General features: G+C 39.2%; 1 protein-coding gene and 1 long non-coding RNA gene across 5 annotated transcripts in view; both read right to left on the bottom strand.

The window, feature by feature from the left end:
• Positions 1-26634, bottom strand: part of POU2F1 (POU class 2 homeobox 1) — a 97755-nt gene that overhangs the window by 66128 nt on the left and 4993 nt on the right. The gene's annotated exons all lie outside the window — the stretch shown is intronic.
• On the bottom strand, positions 12058-25137 carry LOC310761676. The gene is made up of 4 exons (XR_014547660.1): positions 20270-25137; positions 18981-20139; positions 14803-18938; positions 12058-14599 (listed from the first exon to the last, which is right to left on the bottom strand). It is a non-coding gene; the product is annotated as an uncharacterized lncRNA (long non-coding RNA).

Here is a 26634-nt window from a genome sequence, read left to right as displayed (position 1 = left end):
TTTAAAAGGGATAGGTGGCATTTGCTGCTTAAGAATCTTTTTTTGTTTTGTTCATATATATCTTTTTGGGTGCATATATATTTTTTGTACGCTGCTTTAAGGTTTTTTCCTACAATCAAGAGGTATATAAATTTTATGAAATAAATACAAAATTGACATCAGAAAATAAGCTGCAGTTCCTTAAACTACAAAAAGTATTGTTGTATAAACCTGTGGATACCACACAGCTTTTATTATTATTATTTATTATTTTTATTTAACCTTCATTAACAGTGTACGGACAAAATTAACTTACAATATTTGTCTGAAGGTGCTGTATCCTACTCTAGTGTTACATGTGAAAAATTAAGGCTCTGCACTCTTTAAATTGGGGGGGGGATTATCGGGGGGGGGGTAGGGCAGACTGCCACACCCTTAGTATACAATCCTGGGCTCTTATGGGGGGTGGATAGTCTGCTAGTTCTCAAGGACGGCAATATTAAAAACTGAATGTAATTTTCAAATATACATTAAACATCCAAACAAATAATCAAAATTGAAATCTGCTCCATTACCTGAGTAGCAAGGAGATCAAAACAGACCCAGCTGTACTGCCAGATTGCCTAAGAGGAAAAATATGAACAACCTAACAAATTGGCTATTTCTCTTGTAAAGACAAAACAGAACTGATAGTTGGACTGAACTGAAGAGCCCTTTAATTGAAAGAGGAAAATGGTCAGATAAGAGAACATCACACTGTCCTTTTCCAGGCTGCCATCAGTATGCTGGAAGAGCATGTGTAAAATAATAGCATTGCAGAGTTGAAAGGGACCCATAGGGTCATCTAGTCAAACCCCATGCAATGCAACTATCTCAACATGTGGTCCACAACACCTGCTGGAAATTATACAGGCCAAATGCTAATGTGGTGAACTGCATTTGCATCGTCAGGAAATATGCTATGCACAATATACATTTAAGCTACCCAGATTTGGGAATCCTGTATATGGAAAACCTAGCATGGAGTTATGCACTAAGGGTTTTGAAATATTTGTGCTTTATTTCAGTATTTAATACTTTGTGGAAGAAAGTTCATAATTCTGTACATGTGTGAATCTCACATTGCAGAGAAATAAAATAATAAACACAGTGGTACCTCAGGTTACATATGCTTCAGGTTACATACGCTTCAGGTTACAGACTCTGCTAACCCAGAAACAGTGCTTCAGCTTAAGAACTTTGCTTCAGGATGAGAACAGAAATCGGGCTCCGGTGGCGCAGCGGCAGCAGGAGGCCCCATTAGCTAAAGTGGTGCTTCAGGTTAAGTACGGACCTCCAGAACAAATTAAGTACTTAACCCGAGGTACCACTGTATTAGACATGGCTAACATTCTGGCTCTCAATATATGAGCAAGAATCTGTGAAAACAGCTCCACTGCTCTCCTTCACCAATATCTGTGTTCAGACAAACATTACACTGGCTTACTAAGCAGCCATATACAAGCTTGTGGCACACACAAGCAGCCCTTTCACAATGAGCCACAATTAAACTGTAGCTTCTCATTTTGTCTGAACCAAGAATCTACCATTACTAGCTTCAGAGCAAGCAAAGATCTGAAGCCAGCTTCAAAAAAAAAAAGGGGGGGGGGAGATTTAAGAACTGGACTTGTTCAGAAACTGGTAACCAGGAGAAAAAGGGCTCTGTGCATGAGCAAAAATATCATGCACAGCTCCTCTTAATAAACCAAGGTAAAATAACCTGAAGTGGTCCATTCTTTCATAACCCTCCTACTGTTTGAAATTTAAGAGGTAAAAATGGAAGTTCTCCCTATGATTTCAACCTTTGCTTAATGCAAGATGAAATTTCTCAAGAACAAAAATCTGTTCAGCATTCTCCCTGCATAACATATATCACTTTAATCAGACAATATATTATAGATGCAGTGCAGTGCAATGAAATTTGCTGGATTGAGGTAATAAGAGACAACGATGCAAGAGAATTTGAAGTAGCATCAAGATTGAACCAACAACCCATTTCCAAAATATCTACAAAATTCCAAACGATGTGTGGGTCTGCCAAGAAGTCTGATGAATAAGAAAACAGCTTTTGTCGTCCAAACTGGCAGCCTCAAAATGACAAGCCTTTTCTGGCTGCCCACTGGCTAATCTAAGCTCCCCTTTTCTTCTTTTGAAATTCCCCCAACTTAAATTGAATGCAAATAAGCCAGGTGTGGTCCTTAGAACAGTAATCAGCAGCTAGTCCCTACTGAGTTCCCATAGCAACATGCACAGCTGGCAATGAAGCAGAGGTTGTATTTGCCTCAGATTGGTTAGAAAGTTTAAACACTTAGTGAATGAAATGCCAATTATGGCATCACACAAGGGTTTTTTAATTTTTTTAAAAGAAAGCTGTACTTCCTTGTCTAATATAGAAAATAAAGCAAGAGGCATACCGCTGGACCTACTGCAGTTCACAGCCTGACAATGAAAAGCAATTATCTGTTGTTTGCAGAAGAGGAAACAGTCTGGTAGCAAGATAGTATGCACTACTTTTTGTAAAAATGAAGGGACAAAAGAAACGAGTTACATTTCATATGACCACAAACAACTCTATGCAAAGGCCTAAAAAAGAAATTAGTGAACCAAGGACAACCAAACTTTTGGACCTCCTCTATGTATTTCCTCACTGTGACAGGCATTTCTGATTTTTATTTTACTTATGTTATATACCAATTTCCATAGCAGATATGGATGTTCATACAATGAATCTGAGATTAAGAAACAGATCAATTAGGCTATTTTCAAAAGTGATGCTTAAGTTAGTTTTTGACAGATAATACAATGAAAGAACTACATTAGCTGGAATGTACATTCAATTTCAAATGGGTCTCTGCTAGTTTCTATACCACATTAACACCCACAAGTGACACATTCTAGTCTAAAGGAATTCTTAACACTTGTGAAACTGTTTTCAGTCACACTGTGCTATTTATTACAAAGTAACTGTACAAAGACCACCAGCAGTGATTGAAACCAGTTTCGGAAATGCATACTTTAAAAAGGTCCCTCAATGTCACAGGCAGAGCAAGACTTTTCTAGCCTTGTTTTTGAGGGACATCTCTCGTCTTCTGTACAGGCAGAGCAAGCCTATAAAGCAAAATGAGCCAACTGTCAGCATTTACGGACCACCATGAAATCCTTGCAACTTATCTATGACATACATAAAGGTAAATCCTTATAATTTCAATTACACTTATTTCCAAAACTTGATTAGTTTAAAATAAGGAAATTTAAATCACTAAAAAGGAAATGCTCTAAAACATATTTCCAATTTTGTGGGTTTTTTTCTGAATGAGCATACACTCCAATGAATTGCAAACCAAAACATTTTGCTGTATCAAATAAATAGAGCTTATTTCACCCCCAAGAACATTATTCAAAACCTCTAGTCATACACGCATCTTGCCTTTTGCACTGCAGAATTATTCCTCTTACAGACTTGGGGTGCAATCAACAGAAATTGAAATGTAAATCACCTCAGCAAGAACATTGTTGTGATACTGTGCCATGCCTACATTTTACCAGGGCTTGGGCAGAACTTCCCAGGTTGTTTTATCAAAGAGGTAAATGGGAAGGAACACCTGGAGAAAGACCTCCAAAGATGATCTCAGAGTTCAGGTCAGTACATTTGGAAGGACTGTCTCCTCTAATATGTAGCTAATTCCTATCTTGAGATATTCAGAGGCCTTTTTCTGGCAGGTGGCATGAAGGGGGACACTTGCTTGACATCCCAGTGGTTAAGTCACTGCTACTCCCTGAAGTGGAGGGATGAGGAGGGTGGCGCAGTGCAAACACAGTAGCAGAAGCACCAGACTAACTCTGTTGTGCATCTGCACAGCATCGACATTGCCACTGTCTTGCCCCTCACCCTCCTGGTAAGCAGCAGCAACTCACCTGCTGGGACACCTCTACCACACCAGGTTATCCACTACTGCATGCAACAGCATTAGAAAATCACTTACTTGAAGACCAAATCCAGAGCTTTCTAAAAGCAATGGCTGATTGTTACAGTGCAAAGAAGTGTTTCTTCATGACCACAACAAGAATTGTTTATTCAGTGTGGTTGACAAAATATGAATACTTTGCCACAAGAATATATGTAAGCATATACTTTAGCAACTATGCTTTTAATTTCAGATTTTCTGTTAGGATATATTTCATACAACTGAAATAAAAAAACTGAAATTGGATTTAAATCCTAGGTGGCACTTCCCCACTGCTGCCCTTTTCCAACTACCTAGCATTCCATGACTACTACACATGCTCAGCCCTCACTGAGCTGTTTAGGGATTATTTTGCCCCATAGGTTTTAACTTCTACAAATCTTGGGTCTGCCCTGAGCTTGCCAATATCTCCCTCAGTTTCTCAGGGTTTAGTTTTCACTCTAGTCCTGGTGGCACACACCACTTGAGTTCACAATTAGAGTAATCACGTGTTACAGAGTTATTTAAGTAGCTAGTAAAAGTTTTTGGAAGGTGCTGCAGCAAGAAGAAGTTACCATTGCTAGTGGGGCCTGGGGTCTGAGGGTGCTGTTCTTCCTTCTCACCACCTACCCATCAGCAGCTTCCAGTGGGGTAAGGTATTAAGCGTGAAGCCACAGGGAGAGGCTGTAGGCAAGGGAGTGATCAAGGAGCTTTCAAGTTAATGCATCCTAGAAAAGAAAAATGGCAGCTGCTGGGTTAAGGGAAGTGGCAACACCACTACTAATGGTGACTAAAATGGCAAATCTCTCTTTTGGGTCCACAGCCGTTTTGCCTGTGGGTAACAAAAACCTGTGAGCCAGATCTACTTTTATACAATATACTGTTATTTTATTTTTTACCAATCATTTCAATTTTAATGTCACTGGATTAACAGAATCCTCAAACTGATAATGTAAGTGTGCTGTAGCCCTTAATATTTCTTCCAAAGCAGGTGTTGCAGTTTGAAGTTACAACACCAAGTCATGTTTAGCATGCCCAAGTGCCTTCTTTCCTCATTACCCACCACCCAAAATGTGACTGTGACTTTCAATCAAATCCTGCTTGTAACATACCAGGTGGAAGAAGAGGAAGCCAAATGGAACAAAGATCAGGTAGACCTGAAAGGACAATAAAGTACTGGGCCAGGGCCTTCAGGCGTATTACAGAGTGGAAGTCGGCCAACAGATAATTAAACAGGGAACTCGCTAACAGAGAACTGAACAGCAGATGGCCAGGGTCTTTGGGCTCAAAGCCAGGAGTGGTTGGTACACTCAAGACCAGACCTGCTATGGATGATAAGCAGAATATGGCCAACTGGGGAAGGGTAGCCTAGCCAAAATCCAAGCTAATGGATGATATCAAAAATCTAACCGCCAACAACTGCGATTGGATACAATCCTTTTTCATTTATCTTTTTTTTTTCTCTTCCTTCTTCACAGATGGGATATATTTGCTAAGAGCCAAATACTGTCACAGGGAAAATACTGCAGTATTTCATATTTATACTATTCATATCTTCAAAAATTCCCAGGATGATGAATCCTCGGAGTAGATGCTAGGTAAAAAAAATTCAAACACTCAATATTTTTAGTCAAGTCACTGGCCCTTCATATTTTTGAACTTAGTTCTCTGATCTTGCTCAGCTACAGACATTCATAAACTGGAAGCATTTAATACAAGCTCTGATAACTTTGGATTTCTAATACAAGTTTCTCATTGGGTCCTATAACATTATTGCAAACAGGATTTATGTGTTCACTCTCTCCAGTGTTAGAAACTCAGATATATAAGCTAATTGCCAAATGACATCTTAAACCTGGGCTACAGTTGCCACAACGGAATGTCTAGACTCCATTTCTCCCCAAGTGGTGGGATTTTTTTTATTATTATTTTTATTATCATTTCTATACCACATTATATTTTTTTAACAAAATCTCAAAGCAGTTTGCAACACATTAAAACATCTGATAAAACAATCCAGAGTAAAACAAATGCAAGCTTCAAGGAAAGTATTGCACATCCTTCTCTAAGTGACATTTTGTTTTCCCCATATTTACCTAATTAATTTATATAGCTGCCCAATAGCAGTTTATTTTTGGGAAGACCTACTTTCTTCCAAACACACCTGTAATCTCTGTGATGATGCCTTTGCCCCATGTGGCCCAGATCATTTAATAAAACATCAATCAAATTGTTATATTGATTAGTATGATAAGGCTGTGGGTATAGTTACTCTGTTTCCTGGTGGGGGTTTTTTGTGCAACTGTCAGTATCTACTGCCAACACCTGAAAAACCAAAATGAGATAGCACTATCTTACCAAAATTTCAAAGACATCGGGTTGCATTTTTTGGTCTGCCTTCATCACTAGATCAGAAATGGAGCCACCAGGGACTATTTATGCAGCTACTGAGGCACCAAGACATAAGTGTGGGCAGATGGTAGGCAGAGTAAAGAGGCACGAAAGCAAGAAGGAAGCCAGAATGGCTCACTGGAACAGAAGCAAAACTCAGAATAAGCAGGAGAGTCATTAATGGGAGGAGCATTAAGAACAGGGACTTAAGCAAGTGTGGCACCCTAGTAATTGGTTTCTATTTTTGAAGACCCTTTCTCCTTGTTCATAGAGTGCCATTTACTCCACCAATGGAGGAGGAAAAGTCTTATATCCCAAAAGAAACTTGTAGGAGGGGCATACCTGGAGCCATTGGTGAGAACTAGATTTAAAGCACTGAAAGCTTATTAGTCATACTATACAAACATCTGGTGTCTACCCCTTATACCATTTGTCCATCCACCCATGTTGCAAATCTATTCTTAACAGTGGCTCTCCAGGGTCTCAGGCACATATCTTTTCTATTACCTACCATTGTGCTCTACCAATGAGCTATGTTTCCTCCTCAAAGTATTTGACAAGAATGCAGTCTCATTTGACTAACATATTACTTCTCTTTACTCTTATGACTAGTGAAGAGCCAAAATAATTCTTACAATAACTCAGATTATACGTCATGCATCTGGTGAAGTGAAATGACTTGAGTGTGGGGGTTTATGCCATAATAAGTCTTTAAGATGCCACAAGACTCTTTTTTGGTTTTGCTGTAAAATTTCAATCCTCTGGAAATTAGGAATATGGCTGAACAGAAACATGCTATTAATCCTCCACTGAAAAACTTCCAGATACATATCAGCATTCTACCAAGCAGAACATTACTTGACCTAGCTTGAAAGTTACACCCCCAACAGATCAAGACAATATATATTTGCTATTTTCCAAAACAACTTGCTAAGCTTTCAGGAAGATGCAATCTTTTCTTCTATTATAGTTACTGACTTATTTACTAGTTTGAGAATTTCAGAACTTTATACAGAAAAGAGGTAGGCAAAATAGATGTTATAAATGCATCAACCTAAGTCATGAGTCTTAAGGTTTCACATAGGAAAGTGATTTTATCCTGCTGGTGGTGGTGTTTGTTTTTACTATAACTGCTGCACCTGTTTTATTGCCTTCCCGGCTTTATTCTTTGTATTGGTTTGTTTTTTATTATAACAACCAGTAAGATTTGACACACACAACACCTGTGCACACCCTAGCAAAAGCTGGCTTGTGTATTTCATCAACATTTCCTCTGCATTATGGCATTAGGATTGACTGAAAGATGACAAAACCAAAGCTCCCTTGAGCTTGCAGAACTTGTGGTTGTCTGGACCCCAATCACAGCATTTCATATTTTAGTGAGTCCTGCTATCCACCCAGAGCTCCCTAGTTAGCGCAAGTTCAAATTATAGATTAAGAAATCAGATCTTGCAAGCAAATATTAAGTATGATTTTCTTTTCTGAACTCTCACCAAGTGACATACAGGAAGAACTGCCCTCCTCTCATATTTCTTTCCAGTCTATAATATGGTGGGCATTTATTTCACAGCAGCTGACCTTCAACTTGAAGGGCAGGCCAATGTTTCTGAAATCTAGCTTATTAGCTTCCACAAATGCAGTGTCAATCAAGGTCAGCACAATGCAAAAGCAGTTCTAAGGCTCGAAAGGAAGAATAAAGCTTGGAGAGACTTAACACACTGGCTAAAATAATATGCACTAGGAGGGTAAACTTCAAAGAAACCTACTTATACAGCAGAAAATGAAAAGCAGAAGGAAGAGTATGTTCAAAGTCTATTGGACACCATGATAGACTCTGTGGCCTTTCTGACCTGAAGAACCATTTTATTACTTTGAGAAAGAATGCCTGGTTTTCACGCCCAACTTCCATGGCACAGAATTTTTCAGAGTAAAAGAAGAGGAAATTCTAAAGGCATTTGTCCCAAGGGAGCATTTTTTAAAAAAACCTAAAACCTGGAAAATTTACTTGCCGTTTTGGAGAAAGCATTTCTTTGACATGTTGAACATCTCCTTTTCATATATATATTTCTACAGCTACAGAGGCCGTGCTACCAGACGCAGTAGAGGGACCAAGTATTAATTAGTGATAACTTCCTGCAACCTTCTAGTTATGTTGGAACTTCTAGAATGCTTCAACATCTGCCACCAAAACCGCCTCTAGTCATCTACCTTGACTAAAATGGGCAGTTGCAGAAAAGTTTTGAGAACCACCACTCTACTAGAATAAAAATTTTTTTTAAAGGATAAAGAAAAATATATATAAATGAACAGAAGAATCACTTTAGCTTCCTGCACACTGATCTATTGAAATTGATTGGCAATAGATAGAAAGCAGACAAAACAACACATTTTTTCATATAATGCACACTTATGGAATTCACATTTACAGAGTTTTAAATGGGGATTAAATAATTTCATGGAATAGATTTATCAATGATTATTAGCTGTGATAGCTAAATTAAAGTTCTATATTCAAAAGATTCTAGAACAAAGCATGTGCCATAATGCAAATAAAACCATCAGTTTCTAATTCCAAACAACCAAGCAACAGGAAGAATAGCGTTGCAGAGAAGTAGAAAGCTACCAATATTAGAACATCTCTTGTAGTTAATTCACTACAGCAGTCAGAGGAAAAAAACCAGCCACAGTTCAGCAATCAATGCTTTGCTGTAAGGACATTTTTCCTGAAGACAGATGCCACCCAGAGGAACAAAAACAGAAGAACAATTCTGCTCCTGACTAGAGGCGGTGCAAAGATAAATTAGGAACGGCAACCGAACCTTGTTTCATTCAACCACTACCCATCTGCTAAGCCATCATTCCTTAGACCATATCAACATGTTATATACATCAGGAATAGGCAAACATGGCCCTCCAGATGTTTTGAGACTACTATTCCCATCATCCCTGACTACTGGTCCTGTTAGCTAGAGATGATGGGAGTTGTAGTCCCAAAACATCTAGAGGGCCGAATTTGCCTATGCCTGTTACACGCAATGTAAAAAAAAAAAAAAGCAAATAGTTTTTTTGTTGCCATTCTTCAGGGATAACACAGAAAGAAAAAAACTGGGGCATACAAGGATAGTAAACAGATCCAAAGCCCAAATCTGCTTTCCCCAAAGACTTTCCAACTGTGCCCTGGCATAACTTGTGATTCAAGGAATCCCCACAATACATCCCCGAGTTATTTTCTCGCAAGCCAATTCAGAGGCTTACAGGAAAATGTCAACAACAAGTTGACAACAGCAATTGGGGGAGGATGGGAAGGTTCATTGGGAATGTGGCAGGAATTAAGGTTTACACCCCTTATCTGCCCCATGGCACTGTTCCTGATGCCCACCCCATGCTGCAGTTTAAAAAAATCTTATCAATTGCATTTGGATCTCGTTTAGCCTAGGACACAATGGAGTAATGGTGAACAGCTGAAGTGTATGCAGAAAAGGCACTGCCAAAACCTTTGTTGCCATTCACATCCTGGGGAAAAATGGTTAAAGAACTTTTTTACAGTTAACAGAAGCTTCCTATCTTTATGGCTGGAGATAACTTTTGGAAAACAAAGAAATTGGCTTTCATAAAGTTTGTTGCCTCCCACTGTGTTGCCCTTCATCTGCAGCCCATCCCCCCACTTCTCACACCATTCTAAAATGTCCCACAACTTCTGGAAGTGTGCAGAAGGCTGCGAAAAATAAGTCACACTTGCATCCAAGTCAATGTGTGTTCACATGGACACTAGAGCTGTACAGAAGTCACATCCTAAATGCGAAATTAAAAAGTTCAAATTAGAAAGGCCTAGATACTTCATTAGGTTGTCTTTATTTTATTAGGTTGTCATTATTTTTAATTTATTTATTTGAGGATCTCTATGGCACCTTAAACCTAGGTTACAGTCGCTACAATGGAATGACTAAGCGCCATTTCCCCCCAGTGGATTATATTGTTATTACTACTACTATTATTATCATTTTCATTTCTATACCAATTTATATTTTAAAGGGGGGGGGAATCTCAAGTGGTTTACAATACATTAAGTCATTCTTACCAATCTATCCCTACCCCTCCATAGCTCTACCTGGGAAATTTCTTAGTCAATTCTGGTTTGAACAGACAGTCAGGTGAACAATGGATGGTCTGAGGCTTGCTACACTTTGCATTAGAAATTAATTCCCAACTTTTCAAGTGATTCTCTGACCTCCAACAACTTTGATACCTACACCAGCTTTTTCCTTACCAGAACAGCACCTTTTCGACTACTTCCATGCCAATTTATCAAGTGTCGATCATGCTTAAATTGTGATCTGCCCAGGGCTTCAAGCAATCAAAAATCTAGGGTCGGGTTGCCTATGGCCTTGGCAGACTGAAGAACAGGTAAGAAACATTACCTTGTACTTTCCTTAATTTCCAATGATAAGGCAGCTGTTGAAAATTAAACAGATTAAGTATGCTAATGTAGAAATTCTCCTGCATAATTAGATCATCCTATTTGCATAGTATGCAAATCAGGCCACCCACATTTAGGCACCATAGATATGGCACACTTCTCAGCAGTTACAGAAAAAAGAGAAACATGCTTCAGGGCTTTGGATTTCCCCCATACTGCTGCTTATAAGGGCTTTTGAGGTTATATTTTCTGACATGACACAAAAATACACGAACCAGATGAAATAATTGCTATATCCAGGGATTTTTTTCCAGCCAGAACTGAGTTCTGGCACCTCTCAGGTGGGTGCCATTGCCATTCTAAGAGAATGAGGGAGGTGTTCATAAGCGAGTTCCGGCACCTCTTTTTCTAGAAAAATAGCACTGGCTATATCTGGAATAAGAAATATATTCACTAAAACCCTAAAACTTTCTACAATGTATATAGGCATTTTTAGAGCTGGAATGGGAAACATGGATAAACCCAACCATGTTTAAACTGCAAAGAATTCAGTATTCGCCTGCTACCCCCCACCCCAGCCAATATATTATGATGGTATCACCTTATGGTAAACTGGTCTTGAGGCATCATGTTCAATTCCAGCTGTATTTTTTATTAGCCATTCCTCACAACTATGAAGGTAACATTTTTTATTTTAAAAAGTAACCAGCCTATCAAAGGAATATTCAGTACTATACAGTAACTGCAATTTTCATCAAGATGAGGAATATTGGTTTTAACAGTTTTGAAGAAGGAACTACAATAGAGAGATACAAAGAAAACACTGCAATCTGTTGTACAAACCAAAGACAGCAACAGAAACCATGCATGAAGATATTTGGGCAGATTCAGAAGAAAAACTAGTACAGCAGCCTAACTGGGGGTCAGAGAGAATTTGTTCATAAAAAGGTCTCTTTTTCCCATAGTTTGAACTACTGGACCTTGGTAGACTGGAAAAAAAGAACTGGAAGACAAAAGATAAAAGAACAGAGAATTTTGCTTTGAAAACTCAGTTCTGCTCCACGCACTGCTAGCCCGTCATGATGCCAAAATAGGATCAAAACGCACTTGATCCTACACTGAGGTTGCATGAATTGTTCTGATTCACATTAGATAAGACAGCAGACAGAAATGAAACCCAGTATTATAAACAATCTTAGGAAGTTTATTCTTCTTGGGTTCTTTTCACATACATTTTCAAACTGTAACTGCTTTTAGGTGTTTTTTATTGTAATTGTTTTTAGAATGTTTTTGCTTTGCTTTTATTTTTAAATTGTCTGTTTACCACCTACAGCTCCTTTAGGGTTCATTTTTATTCTTAGATCAACCTGAAAATGTCTACACATTTTAACATTGCTAGGAAAGTAGCTGGTTTCAAATACTGCCTTGCAATACATGAATTTTAGGAATACTATATTTAAATAATCTCACTTCAGAAAATTCTCACTTCAGTCACTAGGAAATAAAGAAAAAATGTAGTGCCACCTGGAGGACAAAAAAATAATACCACTCTAAATATACCGTAAGTTAAAATATTTGACTATGGAAGCCTCTCTCAACCTTGGGTTCCTAGAATGATGATGTTGGACTACAACTCCCATCATTCCTAGTCAGCATGACCAGTAGTCAGGAATGCTGGCAGTTGTAGTCCCAACAACATCTAGGAACCCAAGGTTAAGAAAGGCTGGACTATGGTGAAGTTTTTCTTTATTTTTAATTACACATATTGAATATAGAAACAAAAAAAAGTATCACTTAAGCAACCAAAGATGTCATTCATGAGACCAGTCTTTCTGAGTATCCCAATATATAATTTATGCAGTTACAGAATTATGCTAAAGTGCATTGGGGAAGAATAAATCACGAAATACACCATAGTACCATGCTTAGAAGTACAACCACATTAAGTAAACACATCCAACATCAAATAGTTACGTTGAGTGTTTTTCCTTTTATTTTGCCCCATGCCCAAAAGTATATTACATCAAAAATTTAAGCAACATTTTGAAACCTTTACAAGGGAACTAGAACAGAGCATGCAATTAAACAAACAGAATGGATACAGTGGACACTCGGGTTGCGAACGTGATCCGTGCGCAGATCTGTGCACGTGTGAGTCAGCGCCTCTGTGCACGCGCAAAGCGTGATTTAGTGCTTCTGTGCATGCACAAGTGCCAAAACCCGGAAGTAACCCGTTCTGGTGCGCAACCCGAAAATACGCAACCTAAAGCGTCTGTAACCAGAGGTATGACTGTATTACTAATAAAGGTTCAACAAGAAATTGTTGCTGACTGGAGATGTATCACTTTCTATCAATAACAAAGGTATTTATTACCCCTGGTCCTATTCACCTAGAAAAGCAGCTACTACAGGTCTTTCCAGTATTCAACTATCTCAGCCGCAATACTGAACTGTTTTTGCAGGTGAACAAGTTGAAGCTTAATCCAAGTTACAAAGTACCATTAGAACGTTGGTGATGTGGGAATGGTGGCATACCTTGCCTTAGATTAAATTGTATTTCCCCTGAAGACTCAAACTTTCAACTCAAAGGTTCTTCCTGATCATACTCTGCTTTTGGGTGCTGACTAATATGCAAGCTGTGTCCTTTCCTATAGAAGACAAATCTGGCCATATGCATTAACCCATTAGTAACCATAAAACTAGATTACTTTAATGCACTCTTTTGGTAGTATGCAACTAAATAATTGGGCAAGCAAAACTCTTTTAGCTATTAGGAATGCATGGGGGAGGAGTAAAATGGGAGAACATTCAATTGCACAAGGATAAACCATTGTGCTGACAGAATTTCCCCCTCAGTATTACAGTCATACCTCGGGTTGAAGTAGTTTCGGGTTGCGTGTTTTCGGGCTGCGCTCCGTGACGACCCGGAAGTAACAGAAGGTGTTACTTCCGGGTTTCGCCGCTTGCGCAGACGCTCAAAATGACGTCACGTGCATGCAGCGAATCGCGACCCACGCACGTGGGTTGCATTCGCTTCAGGATATGTAACAGGGGCTTAGGAACGGATCCCGTTCGCATTCAGAGGTGCCACTGTACTATGAATACAAGACTATATGGACTGCCTGCCCTAAAAATGTCCAAAACCTTCATTTGATGCAAAATACTACCACCAAGCCAGCTGGATGGAACTGGACTGTGAGAATCAGTGTTCGAAATTAGCTAGGCACCAGGCGCATTTTGCGCCTGACCACTGGCCACTCGTGACAAAGGGAAGATGCTGGGGGTGCTAGGATGGCGCATGACATCACCATCTGAAGACGCATGCCTGGGGATCATTGGATCTCGACTCTTTTCACACACTAATAGCACATCCTGTAGAATTCTATCAGTTATATTTTATCTGCACAATCAGAATGAAATTTCAGGAACCAAAATGCTTTTCCTGTGCAGGAGCAGTGATCTTAACTGTTGTAGCTTGCCTCCACTTACCAAACCCCACTGTCCTGCTCACAGTTGTCAATATTCTTACTTATTAATGGTCCGTGTCACCATTAAGAAAAATAGGTAGGATAAAGTGACTTTTCTTCTTTAAATTCTTAAATTTCTTAACCTCACAAGGTTGTCATCTGAACTAGCCTGATTTTCAACTAACATTCAATCTCAGTCAGTCCATCATTTGAAAAATAAGCCGTCATACCCCAAAAGTATAGCTAGACATTCCGTTTTGGTGACTACAACTTTGGTTTAAGGAGCCATTTGGCACCTAGCTTATATATTTGAGTTTGTAACACTGGTCAGGATGCATCACTCTACTGATTCTCAATCTCCACTTACAGATAGGTAGCCGTGTTGGTCTGCCATAGTCAAAACAAAAAAATTTTTTTTCTTCCAGTAGCACCTTAAAGACCAACTAAGTTAGTTCTTGGTATGAGCTTTCGTGTGCATGCACACGAAAGCTCATACCAAGAACTAACTTAGTTGGTCTTTAAGGTGCTACTGGAAGAAAAAAATTTTTTTTGTTTCAATCTCCACTGTTGACCTATTCATTTTCAGGACCAACTGAATGTTCAAGTTCTGTTCCTTTAAAATCCTAGGGTGCTTGGGCTCTAAGTAACTTAAGGGCTAACTGCTTCCTATGTTGTTCATTAGCTGCTTCATCCAACACCTGAGGTGCCAGATTCCCTCATTGATTTAAGTATGACAGGCATTTACAGCAAGCAGGGACGTTCTGGTTGTGGCATCAACCTTGTGGAATGCCTTCTCTAAAGAGGCAAGTAAATACCTGGTTCTTTAAAATAATCTTTAGCATCCAATTCCAAACCCATTTTACTGAAATGTATTGGGGGGGGGGGGTTTAGGCAGAGGAAGTTGGAACACTACAGATCTAATGACCCTCCTTATATGGAAAGTGAAGTACACCAATTAGGAGAAAACATTTTAATATTTTCATAACTATTTGGGATTAGTTATGACCCCCAAATGCACAGGGAAAGTTAAGTGTTTACAACTAGGAAAATTGTATTTCTCCTTCTGGCTTTCCATCTTATGTTTTAGAATGAAAGTAGGTGACCTCATCTTTTCAATGCTGTCATTGGATAAAAGATGAGAGGTAAACAAAACATCAAATTATCCTTTAATTTAGAATGAGATCACCTACTTGAGACTTTGAGGCTTTCACCTTGCGTTTGCTTAGATGGTTCTGGTAGGTATTCTAAGGACACCTAAATAGTGTGTGTGCATGATGGAGAACTGTGCCACACCTATTTAGCATGTGCTAAGTCTATCCAACATGGGTTGGCACTGATAGCTCAGAATAAACTGGAAATTCTATGCATCTGTCAGCCATTATTCTGCAACAGTCGTGAAGGTAGAGTGAACTTTCCTGAACTTCTTATTGTAGGTAATTTCAACACATAGTGAGAACAGGGTGGGGGTGGGGGCACACTTCCTATTTTAATCAAGAAATGGCTCTAAGCTAGTAAGCTAAGTATTGTCAAATTAGCCCAAGGCTCCATTAGAGGTCCTTTGGACACAGTTTTTCTTCCTCCCTACATTGATCCAAGCACTCGGCTAACACTTCCTGCCCACCCGCTTCATTCAACTACTGATCCATAGGACACATTTTCATGTATATTTGCTACTTTAAGGTCTTGTAAAAGCCTTTTCAGAATATTCAGTGTATCTACTGTACTGCTTCAACGCACATAACATAATGCACATTCATTATATACAATTCAGCATACAAAAAAGGCAAGCATTTATAGTGTTTCAATAAAGCTCCTGGTATTGAAGAGTGCAATTCTTTAGCAGTGAAGGAAGCAAAACCGCCTTTCCAATGAAGTGTATTTTTAAAGCTCTGTAGATGTCCAAAACCATGACTATTACTAATCTTACTACAGATATATGTAGCCCACCACTCTCTTTAAGGCTTCTATAGACAATCAGCAGCTTTAATAATATATCTGTATCTGTACTGCAGGTAGAAGAATCCAACATTTGAATATTTCCCAACACTAACCTGGTGTGTTTAATAGGAACTATGGTTCAATGTAACATGAAAACTGGGCCAAAAACTACCACAGCTCAACAACATGGGATCAGGAATATGGCTAATCTAGAAGCCTTCTCTATGACATACTAGATTCACACAAGCAGATAGCTTCCTTTCTTGTAAAGAGGGGAAACTATTAAACATTTGATTCCCCAACCTGCAGACTAAAATTGTACAGTGCAGGAACAGATACATCACATAATTCTGTTGATTGTGCATTTTCTCCTCAAACATTTGTGTAATGAGATCTTTTAGAAAAAATTCTACATTGCTGCCTTCTTTTGTTATAGGAAATTCAGCTGTGGAAAAAAACCACAAAGTCCTGTACAACTCTGAAAAATAAAACTTTGTTCTGAGAGGGCAGGATATCACACACTATGATCACCGAACCTGGCCTCCATTGACTCTTTACCATGAACTTTCTAAATTTATATTTGGTTTTGCTACTATGTGATAGAGGGGATCTAAAGAACTAGCCTGTTAATTGTATGTTCTCATTTTTAAATTAGCATCTTAAGGGCCTTTGTTTTTTCTTTGAACATCCAACCCATACTATATCCCAATCTACTTTGGAAAATGCCCTGTTTCAAAAAGTGGTTTCCAATGAGAGACAGGAGAGAGTAATTTGAGATTTAGTTGCTGAAAAAACCCTTTGAGATCTGGGCACTAGCCATGTTTCTTCTTTTCAACCGCAAACTATTTTTATCTGTTGTAAATTGTGAGTCCTGTGAAGCTCACAACAGAGTTCCATGTAATCTGAAAGTTGTTTCCACCATTTTAACAAGAAATTCCCCTAAAAAGTTTTCTGTCAAAAGTGTTCCATTTAATACAAAATTAACTAAATAAATCACTTTTTGGAAAAATTGACACATTGCAATTAAAGGAAGCATAATAAATAGGAATGTTGGTTGTATGGTCTCTAAGACTCAAACGGTCAAGTACTTTCTTTTTTAAAAAGAATAAAATTGTATTAGCTAAACTAATGTTCACAGTTTCATGAAAGTAGTTGGCATCTCTTCTCTGAATAGAAAAACAATTTAAATTGCCTAGATTTAGAGCCTAAGGTAGGACAACTTCTACTAGATATATCTGGTGAAAAGAAGTATGTATTAAGTTTACTTTTGTAAAGTAGGTCTTCTAAGTCTGCTCTCCCTTGCCTCAACATACTCTAAAATCCTTATGCCATAGTTCACTATGGTGAATATTGTTGTTAGCATCCGTCTGTCTTGAGAGACAATGGAGTGCGCCTCCAGAAGTGAAATCAAACTGCTGTGTTAGTAGCACCGAAGTGATTTCCTGGGCAGTGTGTATGACAATTCTGGACTCCCTTTCGGCTTCGCTGATATGGTCCAAAGGAAAGCAGAGCAATATGTTTGGCACCAGCTTGGCTGCAGGAGTTGCCGAAAGAGGCATACGAGGCACTATCCAACTATCTTAGGGACCTCACTCCAGATTTGTGTAGGGTTTACTCATTAGTCTTTTCTTCTGCCGAAGATATCTCTACAAGGCAGCAGAGGTTTAATATCAGGGTGTATGGAGTGTTAGGTGAGGTGTAGTACCTCTGGTGGGAGACACATAGTGCTCCTTCTGAGATAGTTTGTCCACCTTTCATCCCCACTCAGCTCTCACCTGTGGCTCCTGGAAGCTGCAAGCATGTGACAGCAGCCATAGCCTGGAAAATAGCTTCAACTGGCCAGCTAAACCAGGTAAATGTAACCAATGGGTCTCAAAGCCTTGGTGAGTTAGGGACTTCCCCTGCATGTGAAGACAGGCTCCAGTGGATTGAATGGACAAGATCATAGTGAATACAACAGTCAAGAAGGCAGTTTCCACATGTGCTATAGAGGGAAGTGAGGTGCAGATGGGGTTTGTCCACCTGGGAAGGTAGCCCATCTAAAAGAAGGAAAACTCTGATCCTAAACCTTTGCTATGGTGAGTAGAATACAGCAATATATACATGGCTACATTCCCACTAATCTGCATCAATAAAATTCCAGCATTCCAGCAAAATTCACACTTTTTCTATTGCCACACAGATCAAGAAACCAATTATTTTACCAATTTTTACTTTAAAATAATGTTGATTTGTATTACTATTTTCTATTAATTATTACTGTAAGATTGTTATTAACCATTAGTTCCATACAATTGTAGCTCCAACAGCCAAAATGGTTTCCATGTAGTTCTCGCACATAATATGTGACAGTGATAGAAAGAAGAAAAGCGGAATGCTACCATACAATGTACTAAACGGCCAAGGTGAAAATGTATTTATTATACCTGAAGGTTAAAGAAATTAAAGTCAATGATTTGATTTACCAAACCAGAGGATCTATTTTCATATTAAAATACCAAGAGCTGTAGGTAGATGTAAACCATGTAATTTTCCTTATACAAATTACACAGAAGCTAATTTGGTCTAGTGAAAACCTTCCACAGAAGGGTGCCAAAATCCAAAGAACTATTTTAGACATACATACTCAAAAACTTGAAGATGCCCAGTGGAATTTTTTTACTTCTTTATCATTCAACACCAGACTCTCCCCCTCTCCCAATGCTGTATCACAAACTGTTTTTGAGGATTCTGAGTTTGCTGTGTTTAAGAAACAAAAGCCCCCTTGGCTGCATAGGACTAACTGTACATTTCCTTGAACCCCACCCTATGTTTGTGATCTTGACCCATTTTCAGTCTGAATATTTAATGCAACTACTTGAACTATGATGTTGGTAGGGATGAATAGCCACAGGTCCTATAAAAAAAAAATACAGATAGACAGCATTCGCATTTAAATGCTGTTTAAATAAAATGTACATTAGATGTACATCCACTTGATACCTATATTTGTTCATCCAGCAAGATATATGCATCCAGAAAACACACATAATAATAATAATAATAATAATAATAATAATAATAATAATTATTATTATTATTATTATTATTATTATTATTATTATTTATACCCCGCCCTCCTCAGCCAAGACTGGGCTCAGGGCGCCTAACAACCAATAATAAAAACAAGTTGATTAAAAAACAATTTAAAAGATTAAGATACAACATTAAAACATTAGGATGCAGTCTGTTCATAGGAGAAAGGAAAAAGAAAGAGGGGGAGGGAATCAAACTGATTCTAAGCCAAAGGCCAGGTGGAACAACTCTGTCTTACAGGCCCTGTGGAAGGAAATCAGATCCCGCAGGGCCCTGGTCTCATGAAACAGAGCATTCCACCAGGCCAGAGCCAGTGATGAGAAGGTCCTGGGCTCTGGTTGAGGCTAATCTAACTTCCTTAGGGCCCGGGATCTCTAGGGTGTTGCTATATATGGACCTTAAGGTCCTCCGTGGGGCATACCAGGAGAGGCGGTCCCATAGGTACATATCTTCTTAGGTGGACTGGCAAATAAGAAATCAGTTTCTTTAAAAAATTATTGGGGATTTGGGGTGGGGAAGAATATTCACTTTTTGCTGTAATGCAAAGTTAACTTGAAAATTAACTACAAAAAATCTACAAAACAATCTATAAAATTATCTACAAAGCAGTCACTGAACAATTATTTCAATTATCTACAATCAAATAGCTAAGCAAGGACTAGTTTTAGAAATCACATTCATATTCCTAGCACCATATTATTCATTTACTCAATTCACTGAACTAGCATAGGGCAGTGAATCAGAAATCTCATTTGAACATGGGAAATCAAAATTCCTGGGCAAGCTGCCATCTCTCTGGCTATTATCTCCTAGGGTGCTTGAGAATTTGACTAGGTAACTAATCTTGAGTCTTCATGATAGTACATGAAAAAATCAGTTTAAAGAGTTTCTGAAACAGGGATTTATGTTCCCAGTTATGGAAATATAAGCAGTTCCAGAGGGTCATTCCATGCCACATCACCTGGTGCCATGTGCTCTCACGACTCATATTTTCTTTTTAAAAAATTATGTGTAGATACCTATGAGATAACCTCAAATTTATTTTTTAAGATTTTTTGGTCCAAAATTGGGCACAGGAAAAAAAAAATTTTAAATCCAATTTTCATGTGGCTATTCGTGCAATTTGGGCTAATGCAATTTCTGCATCAGTTTAGGGGAAAAAACCTCCTGTTTCGCTTATTTTTCAACCAATTGGGCTTATTTTGGTATCAAAATTAAGTTAATTGTGGTCTCTTTCAAAATAAGGTATAAAAATGGTATTGACACAGAAAAGGGTCACTGACCATTCAAAGTGAATTTTTGTCATTTTATTCCCAGTAGATTCAATAAGCCATAGCGCGCAAACCACAACTAACACATGTATCACACTTGTTTTGTAGAATGGGCTAACCATGTACTTGTTATGTTTTAAAAATAAGGGTTTTTTTGCGGTTATAAAATAAATTGATTTTGAAGTATTTTTTTTACAAAAAATAAAACTGTACAGGTTTAAGGTCTATTTGAGCCTGAAATAACTCACACATTCGTGAGAATAGTTAAAATTGTACCCTCTTATGTTAGGGACGGGGGTGGCGCTGTGCTCTAAACCACTGAGCCTCTTGGGATTGCCGGTCAGAAGGTCGGCAGTTTGAATTCCTGCGACGGGGTGAGCTCCTGTTGCTCAGTCCCAGCTCCTGCCAACCTAGCAGTACGAAAGCACACCCAAACAGTGCAAGTGGATAAATAGGTACCACTCTGGCAGGAAGGAAATTGGCATTTCTGTGCGCTGCTCTGGTTTCGGTGTTCCGTTGCGCCAGAAGCAGCTTAGTCATGCTGGCCACATGACCTGGAAAAACTGTCTGCAGACAAACACCAGCTCCCTCGGCCTGTAAAGCGAGATGCGCACCGCAACCCCAGAGTCGTCTGCGACTGGACTTAACTGTTGGGGTTCTTTACCTTTAGCTTTTATGTTACAATGTCATCTGATATATTTCTAAAATTAAGTTTTATTATTTAATAAAAACAAAATACATCTCAGACCCTTGTTCGTTTTAGTGTTGTTGGAAAAGATCAGGAGGCCTGAGGCTCACTAGGGGGGTTTGTCTCAGCAACAGTACCCCAGCTATGGAGCACTCTCGTCTCCAGGCTTTGACTGGCACCAACCTTGAGTCTTTTTCAGCCCCAGCTAAGACTCTCCTCTTCCACCAGACTGTTTGGCAGAGCCTTTATGTGCCCAAGTTTCTGCAAGTGCACTAGTTAACCAACTAGTCAGATTGATATATTTAATAGATGGAGGACTGATGCATTTTAAAGTGTATTCTATTTGGCTTTCTTTGTGTACTGTGTCTTGTGACTTGCTCCAAGATCACATGTGATGAGGGGTGGGATGTAAATCTTATAAACAAACTAAAAATAAAATAAAATACTGGGAAAGATGTTGTAGGAGACATCTTCCTCGGTGGAGCAACCCCCTGCCCCGCCCCCCATCCCTGCTACAGGGAAAGGTAGTTGAACAGCAGAAGATTGAAAAAACAGTTAAAGGAGAAAGACATGAGAATTGAATATTAGAACTGTCATAGAAAAGAAGTCTGCAGAGGGAAGTACCTGTCCCCACAGTGAAGTTCAAGTGAGATGGGTGGAAGAGCAATAAGCTGGTTGTCACTGTACTCTTCATGAAATACCCATGGGATAATCCCATACTATTTCATACTGGACACTGTCAGTCTTCTGTGGGAGACTGTCATTCCACTCTCTACTTTGTTATTTTATCTTCTGCACTTAGATCATGCTGTCATTGTATTCTGGACATCATTCTGATGTCATTTCAACAATGTACATTATACTGATTTTTCATTTTCATTTTAGGCATTTTCATTTACCCTAGGGACTGCAATCTTATTTTTCTTCATATTATCATTCCACTGCTACTCCTCTTTGGATACTACCATCATTCTAAGGAGAATTATTTTGCTCTGAACACTACACACACACCCCAATTTCCTTGCCTTCTACCTTCCCACTCTAAAAATTGCAAGTGCTGGTTTGACCTATGAAGCCTTAAATGGTTCAGGATGTTAATAACTCAAGGACCTCCTCATATGAACTGATAAGGGCCCAGCAAGCATAATCTAAGGCCCTTCTTTGTGTGCCACAAGAGGTCTGTGGAGAGTGGCAACATGACAATGGGCCTTTTCTGCAGTGGCTACCCATTTGTGGAATGCTCTTCCCGGGGAGGCTCGCCTGCCGCCTTCATTACGTATCTTCAGGTGCCAGACGAAAATGTTTTTCTATAACCAGCCCTTTGGCTGATTAACATTCTATGGCTTTTTAAATGTGTTGCTTTGTGAGGGGCTATTGGTTTGTTATTGCTGTAAGCCGCCTTGTGATCTTCAGATGAAGCTATATATACAAATTTAACAAATAAATAATAAAATTGTTTAACTTTGCATTGTTCCTTTGAGGGAATAGTTTGGGAGTGATACAGGGAGAGGTCTAAGATAAGGGAATATATTTTTCTGTAATTCCCATTAAATATTATGACAATGAAAGAAACTGGAGCTCCTGTCTTCCTTTTCTTTATGGTTTGTAAAAAGCAAGAGTTTAGTTTGTTGTAAGCAAAGCTTGTCAGTTAATAAAAGAAATCTATGTTAAAGAAGTCAACCTTCCAAGGACCATCATTCCTATAGAGAAGCCCTTGGCTGTCACAATCAAGCATGAACTTCATCTCTAGCCAAGGTACTCATTCATCACATAAACCCATCTCTCACTTTCTGTACAAGGAGTGGAGTTATTGTGGCTTTATATATGTTGGTGGCCTACATCCCCCATCATCCCTGACAATTTGCCATGCCATCTAGGGTTGATGGGAAATGGAACTCAACAACATATAGATAGCATCAGTATAAAACAGGGATGGAAAGCCTGTGGCTATCTCACATTAAATACAGTGTGTGCTACCTACTGAAAACAGAGTGTGGGGAACCAGAACGCAACACCATTAACAGTTGTTCCAATATTCTAAAAAAATAAAGAGCAAACTGTTGAAAGAAAATATGCGTGCTCACCTCTGTGGGTGATCTGGAGATACTGACTCCAAAGAAACATGTCTCTTCCTCTCTTATGTGTATGTGTTACTGCAGGAGTTGGTGAAATATCAAGCAGAAAGAACTACATCAGGAAAGATGCTACGAGTAGCAGAGGCAAAGCAACTTGCATATTTGACTTTATACAACTATTATCATTTTAATAAATGCCGCAACTTCCAAACTGCTGCTGGTTGCCCAGTTTTACTGTTCTGAAATTACCTCTAATGTGAAAAGCTTTAGCAAGTAGAATTGAACATAATGATGCTTTTTACTTGGTTCCTTGTTTCTGAAACTTTTATATTTAAAGTAGTATTTAAGGTTTTTTTTCTAATCTTAAGACTTAAATGAAATATCTAATGAGACAACAAAACAGCCTTGTATTTAAGCATTCGGTTGGTTGCCATGGGCACTTGGGAATTTCACATCCATTGGCTGTTTTATGATGACCAGAATACTCTATCCTTCCTTCACCATTTCGCTCAGCTTCCATGTTACCCATGAAGGAAAGCCCCTTCCTCCACAGCAGCAGGTTGTCAACAGCGTTCAAAATTTGCCATGTGCCAGATGAATTTTGCAACTGGCTATTGGCCACTTGCGACCAAGTGAAGATGCCCGGGTGCAATGATGGCGCCTAACGTCTACACCATCTGGAGGTGCATGCCTAGGGATCCTTGGATCTTCCCAGTTTTCACACACTAACAACACATCCTTTAGAAGTCTACCAATGATATTTTGCCTGCACAATCAGAACGACTTTCAGGAACCAAAAGGTCGTACTGAAAAATACGACTTTCAAGCCATCTAGCCCCAAAATGGCAACTAGACATTCCATTTTGGCGGCTGTAACCCTGCCACCTAACTTATATATCTAGTTTCTAACGCTGGTTGTCAAAGGAAAGATAAATTACTCTGTCCCTCCTTTGCCAGCCTACCCAGTGTTCATCCTGGCTGTGGAGGAAATACTTTCTCTTCTTCAGCAGTCAGAACAGAAGCTGAGCGGCATGGCAAAGGAGAAACAGTGCATTCTGTTTTATCTTTGCCAGTCCACTCAGCTTCTGTCCTGGTCACAGAGGAATGAAGTGACCCATGACACAACTGCCAGCTTCCTATGATGGACACACAGGAGGCAAAGCTCTTTTCTGTGCACCCGGCACAAACAACAAACAGGCTGTAGCAGGTAAACATTGCTCCTTATCTCTTCTCCCTGCCAGTTGTGTTTCTAGTATACCTGCAAAACAAACAAACAAAAACTCTAGTCTGATTTTTAATCATAGAAAAGGATGGAAGAATTCTTTTTAAGGCTAGTAACTTTTAGGGGCTCACTCACAATAATAATAATCATCATAATACAAACGCTTCAGGTTACAAACACTTCAGGTTACAAACTCTGCTAACCTGGAAGAGTTACCCCGAGTTGAGAACTTTGCCCCAGGATGAGAACGGAAATCATGTGCCGGCAGCACAGCAGCAGCAAGAGGTCCCGTTAGCGAAAGCACGCCTCTAGTTAAGAACAGTTTCAGGTTAAGAACGGACCTCCAGAACAAATTAAGTTCGTAACTAGAGGTACCACTGTAACTTGCAAGGTAGTAAGGGCTGGACAAGAGTTTCTAAAGGGCATGTTGCAATACTTGGACAGTGAAGCTGGGTTGATGGACAATGATGCATTTTTGAAATGTGTTTCCTGTCCTTATGGTTGCAGCCTTTAAAAAAAATCCCACAGCTGTTTAGGAAAAATTACTGTAAGGCGGCAGCAAGTACAGCAGTTGCTCCAATATGTAGTTGTGTGAATAAGCAATTAATAACTTGCTTTTGCTCCTTCTTAAATACAGTGGTACCTCAGGTTAAGTACTTAATTCGTTCTGGAGGTCCGTTCTTAACCTGAAACTGTTCTTAACCTGAAGCACCACTTTAGCTAATGGGGCCTCCCACTGCTGCTGCGCCACCGGAGCAAGATTTCTGTTCTCATCCTGAAGCAAAGTTCTTAACCCGAGGTACTATTTCTGGGTTAGCGGAGTTTGTAACCTGAAGCATATGTAACCTGAAGCGTATGTAACCCGAGGTACCACTGTATAGCAGTTTACACCACCTTTACCTTATCCCATGGCCTATTTAACTGCTCATTGTATGAAAATGGTAACATTGGGGATGTGGGCCAATAGCAAACTTCTTTTTAGAAAAAGAGCAGAAACATATTATCCACATTTCACTGTTAATTCATTGTATGGTTTTTGTTGCTGCTACCTAAAGTTACGAAACTTTGCATTAAGCGTTGTAGTAAAGAGAAGCTGATGACTCTAACTTGTCAATATTTCAGTCCATGTAAAAGGGGGAAACAGAAGACTTAAATCAAACGCAGTGATTTGGGGGAGGGGAAGTCATATGCTAACATTTGTTCACTGATATTTAAAGTGCAAACTAGGATAGAATTAAAGTCTGCCATAAACCCCATTACCTCCAATATTCAAAGATCACTAATTTTGCCTTATACTTTGTACAGTTGTACCTTCCTGCCGGAGCGGTACCTATATATCTACAGTGGTACCTCAGGTTAAGTACTTAATTTGTTCCGGAGGTCCGTTCTTAATATGAAAGTGTTCTTAACCTGAAGCACCACTTTAGCTAATGGGGCCTCCTGCTGCTGCCACGGCGCCGGAGCACGATTTCTGTTCTTATCCTGAAGCAAAGTTCTGAACCTGAAGCACTATTTCTGGGTTAGCGGAGTCTATAACCTGAAGCGTATGTAACCCGAGGTACCACTGTACATCACATGTTCCAATGTGATGTACAGACCAGAATACTGCAACCTCAGCTATATCTTTTACTGGGCCCGAATTGTCATTCCTACACACTGAACCTAAGAACTATCTGCCCTCACCAACACCTTACTTCAATTCTACTCAGAGTTCACTGTTCAGCTGATTCCCTAAAGTATAAGTAATTAAAACTCTCTTGCTAATATAAATATAGAGATTTACAATGTAATCTTCAACATGTTTACTCTGAATTAAATTCAATCTGCCTTATTCTCACATAAATGGATCTAGGATTACAACCTTAGTTACCATAACAGTGCAAAATGTCAACACAGGTCTCCAATGCTATTGTTTGTCTCAAGAGTCCAAAGTAACACTGAAAAAAGCTGGAGTGGCAGGGCTTCCTAAACTGGGTGAAAATCTCAAATAGAGGCAAGCACACTGACTTCAAGCATCACTTGTGTACAACAGCATGCACAAAAGGAAGCAGCAGTAACTCTTACTTACAATTTCAGCAGCACATGGACTGTGGGAGTAAACCTCTCTGTATGTTTCTGGTATGAGCCA

This window comes from Podarcis filfolensis (assembly GCF_964270895.1).
Source record: "Podarcis filfolensis genome assembly, chromosome: 4".
Lineage (NCBI taxonomy): Eukaryota > Metazoa > Chordata > Lepidosauria > Squamata > Lacertidae > Podarcis > Podarcis filfolensis.
The sequence above is the reverse complement of the archived record's forward strand: the minus strand, read 5'-3'. Positions and strand labels throughout refer to the sequence as shown.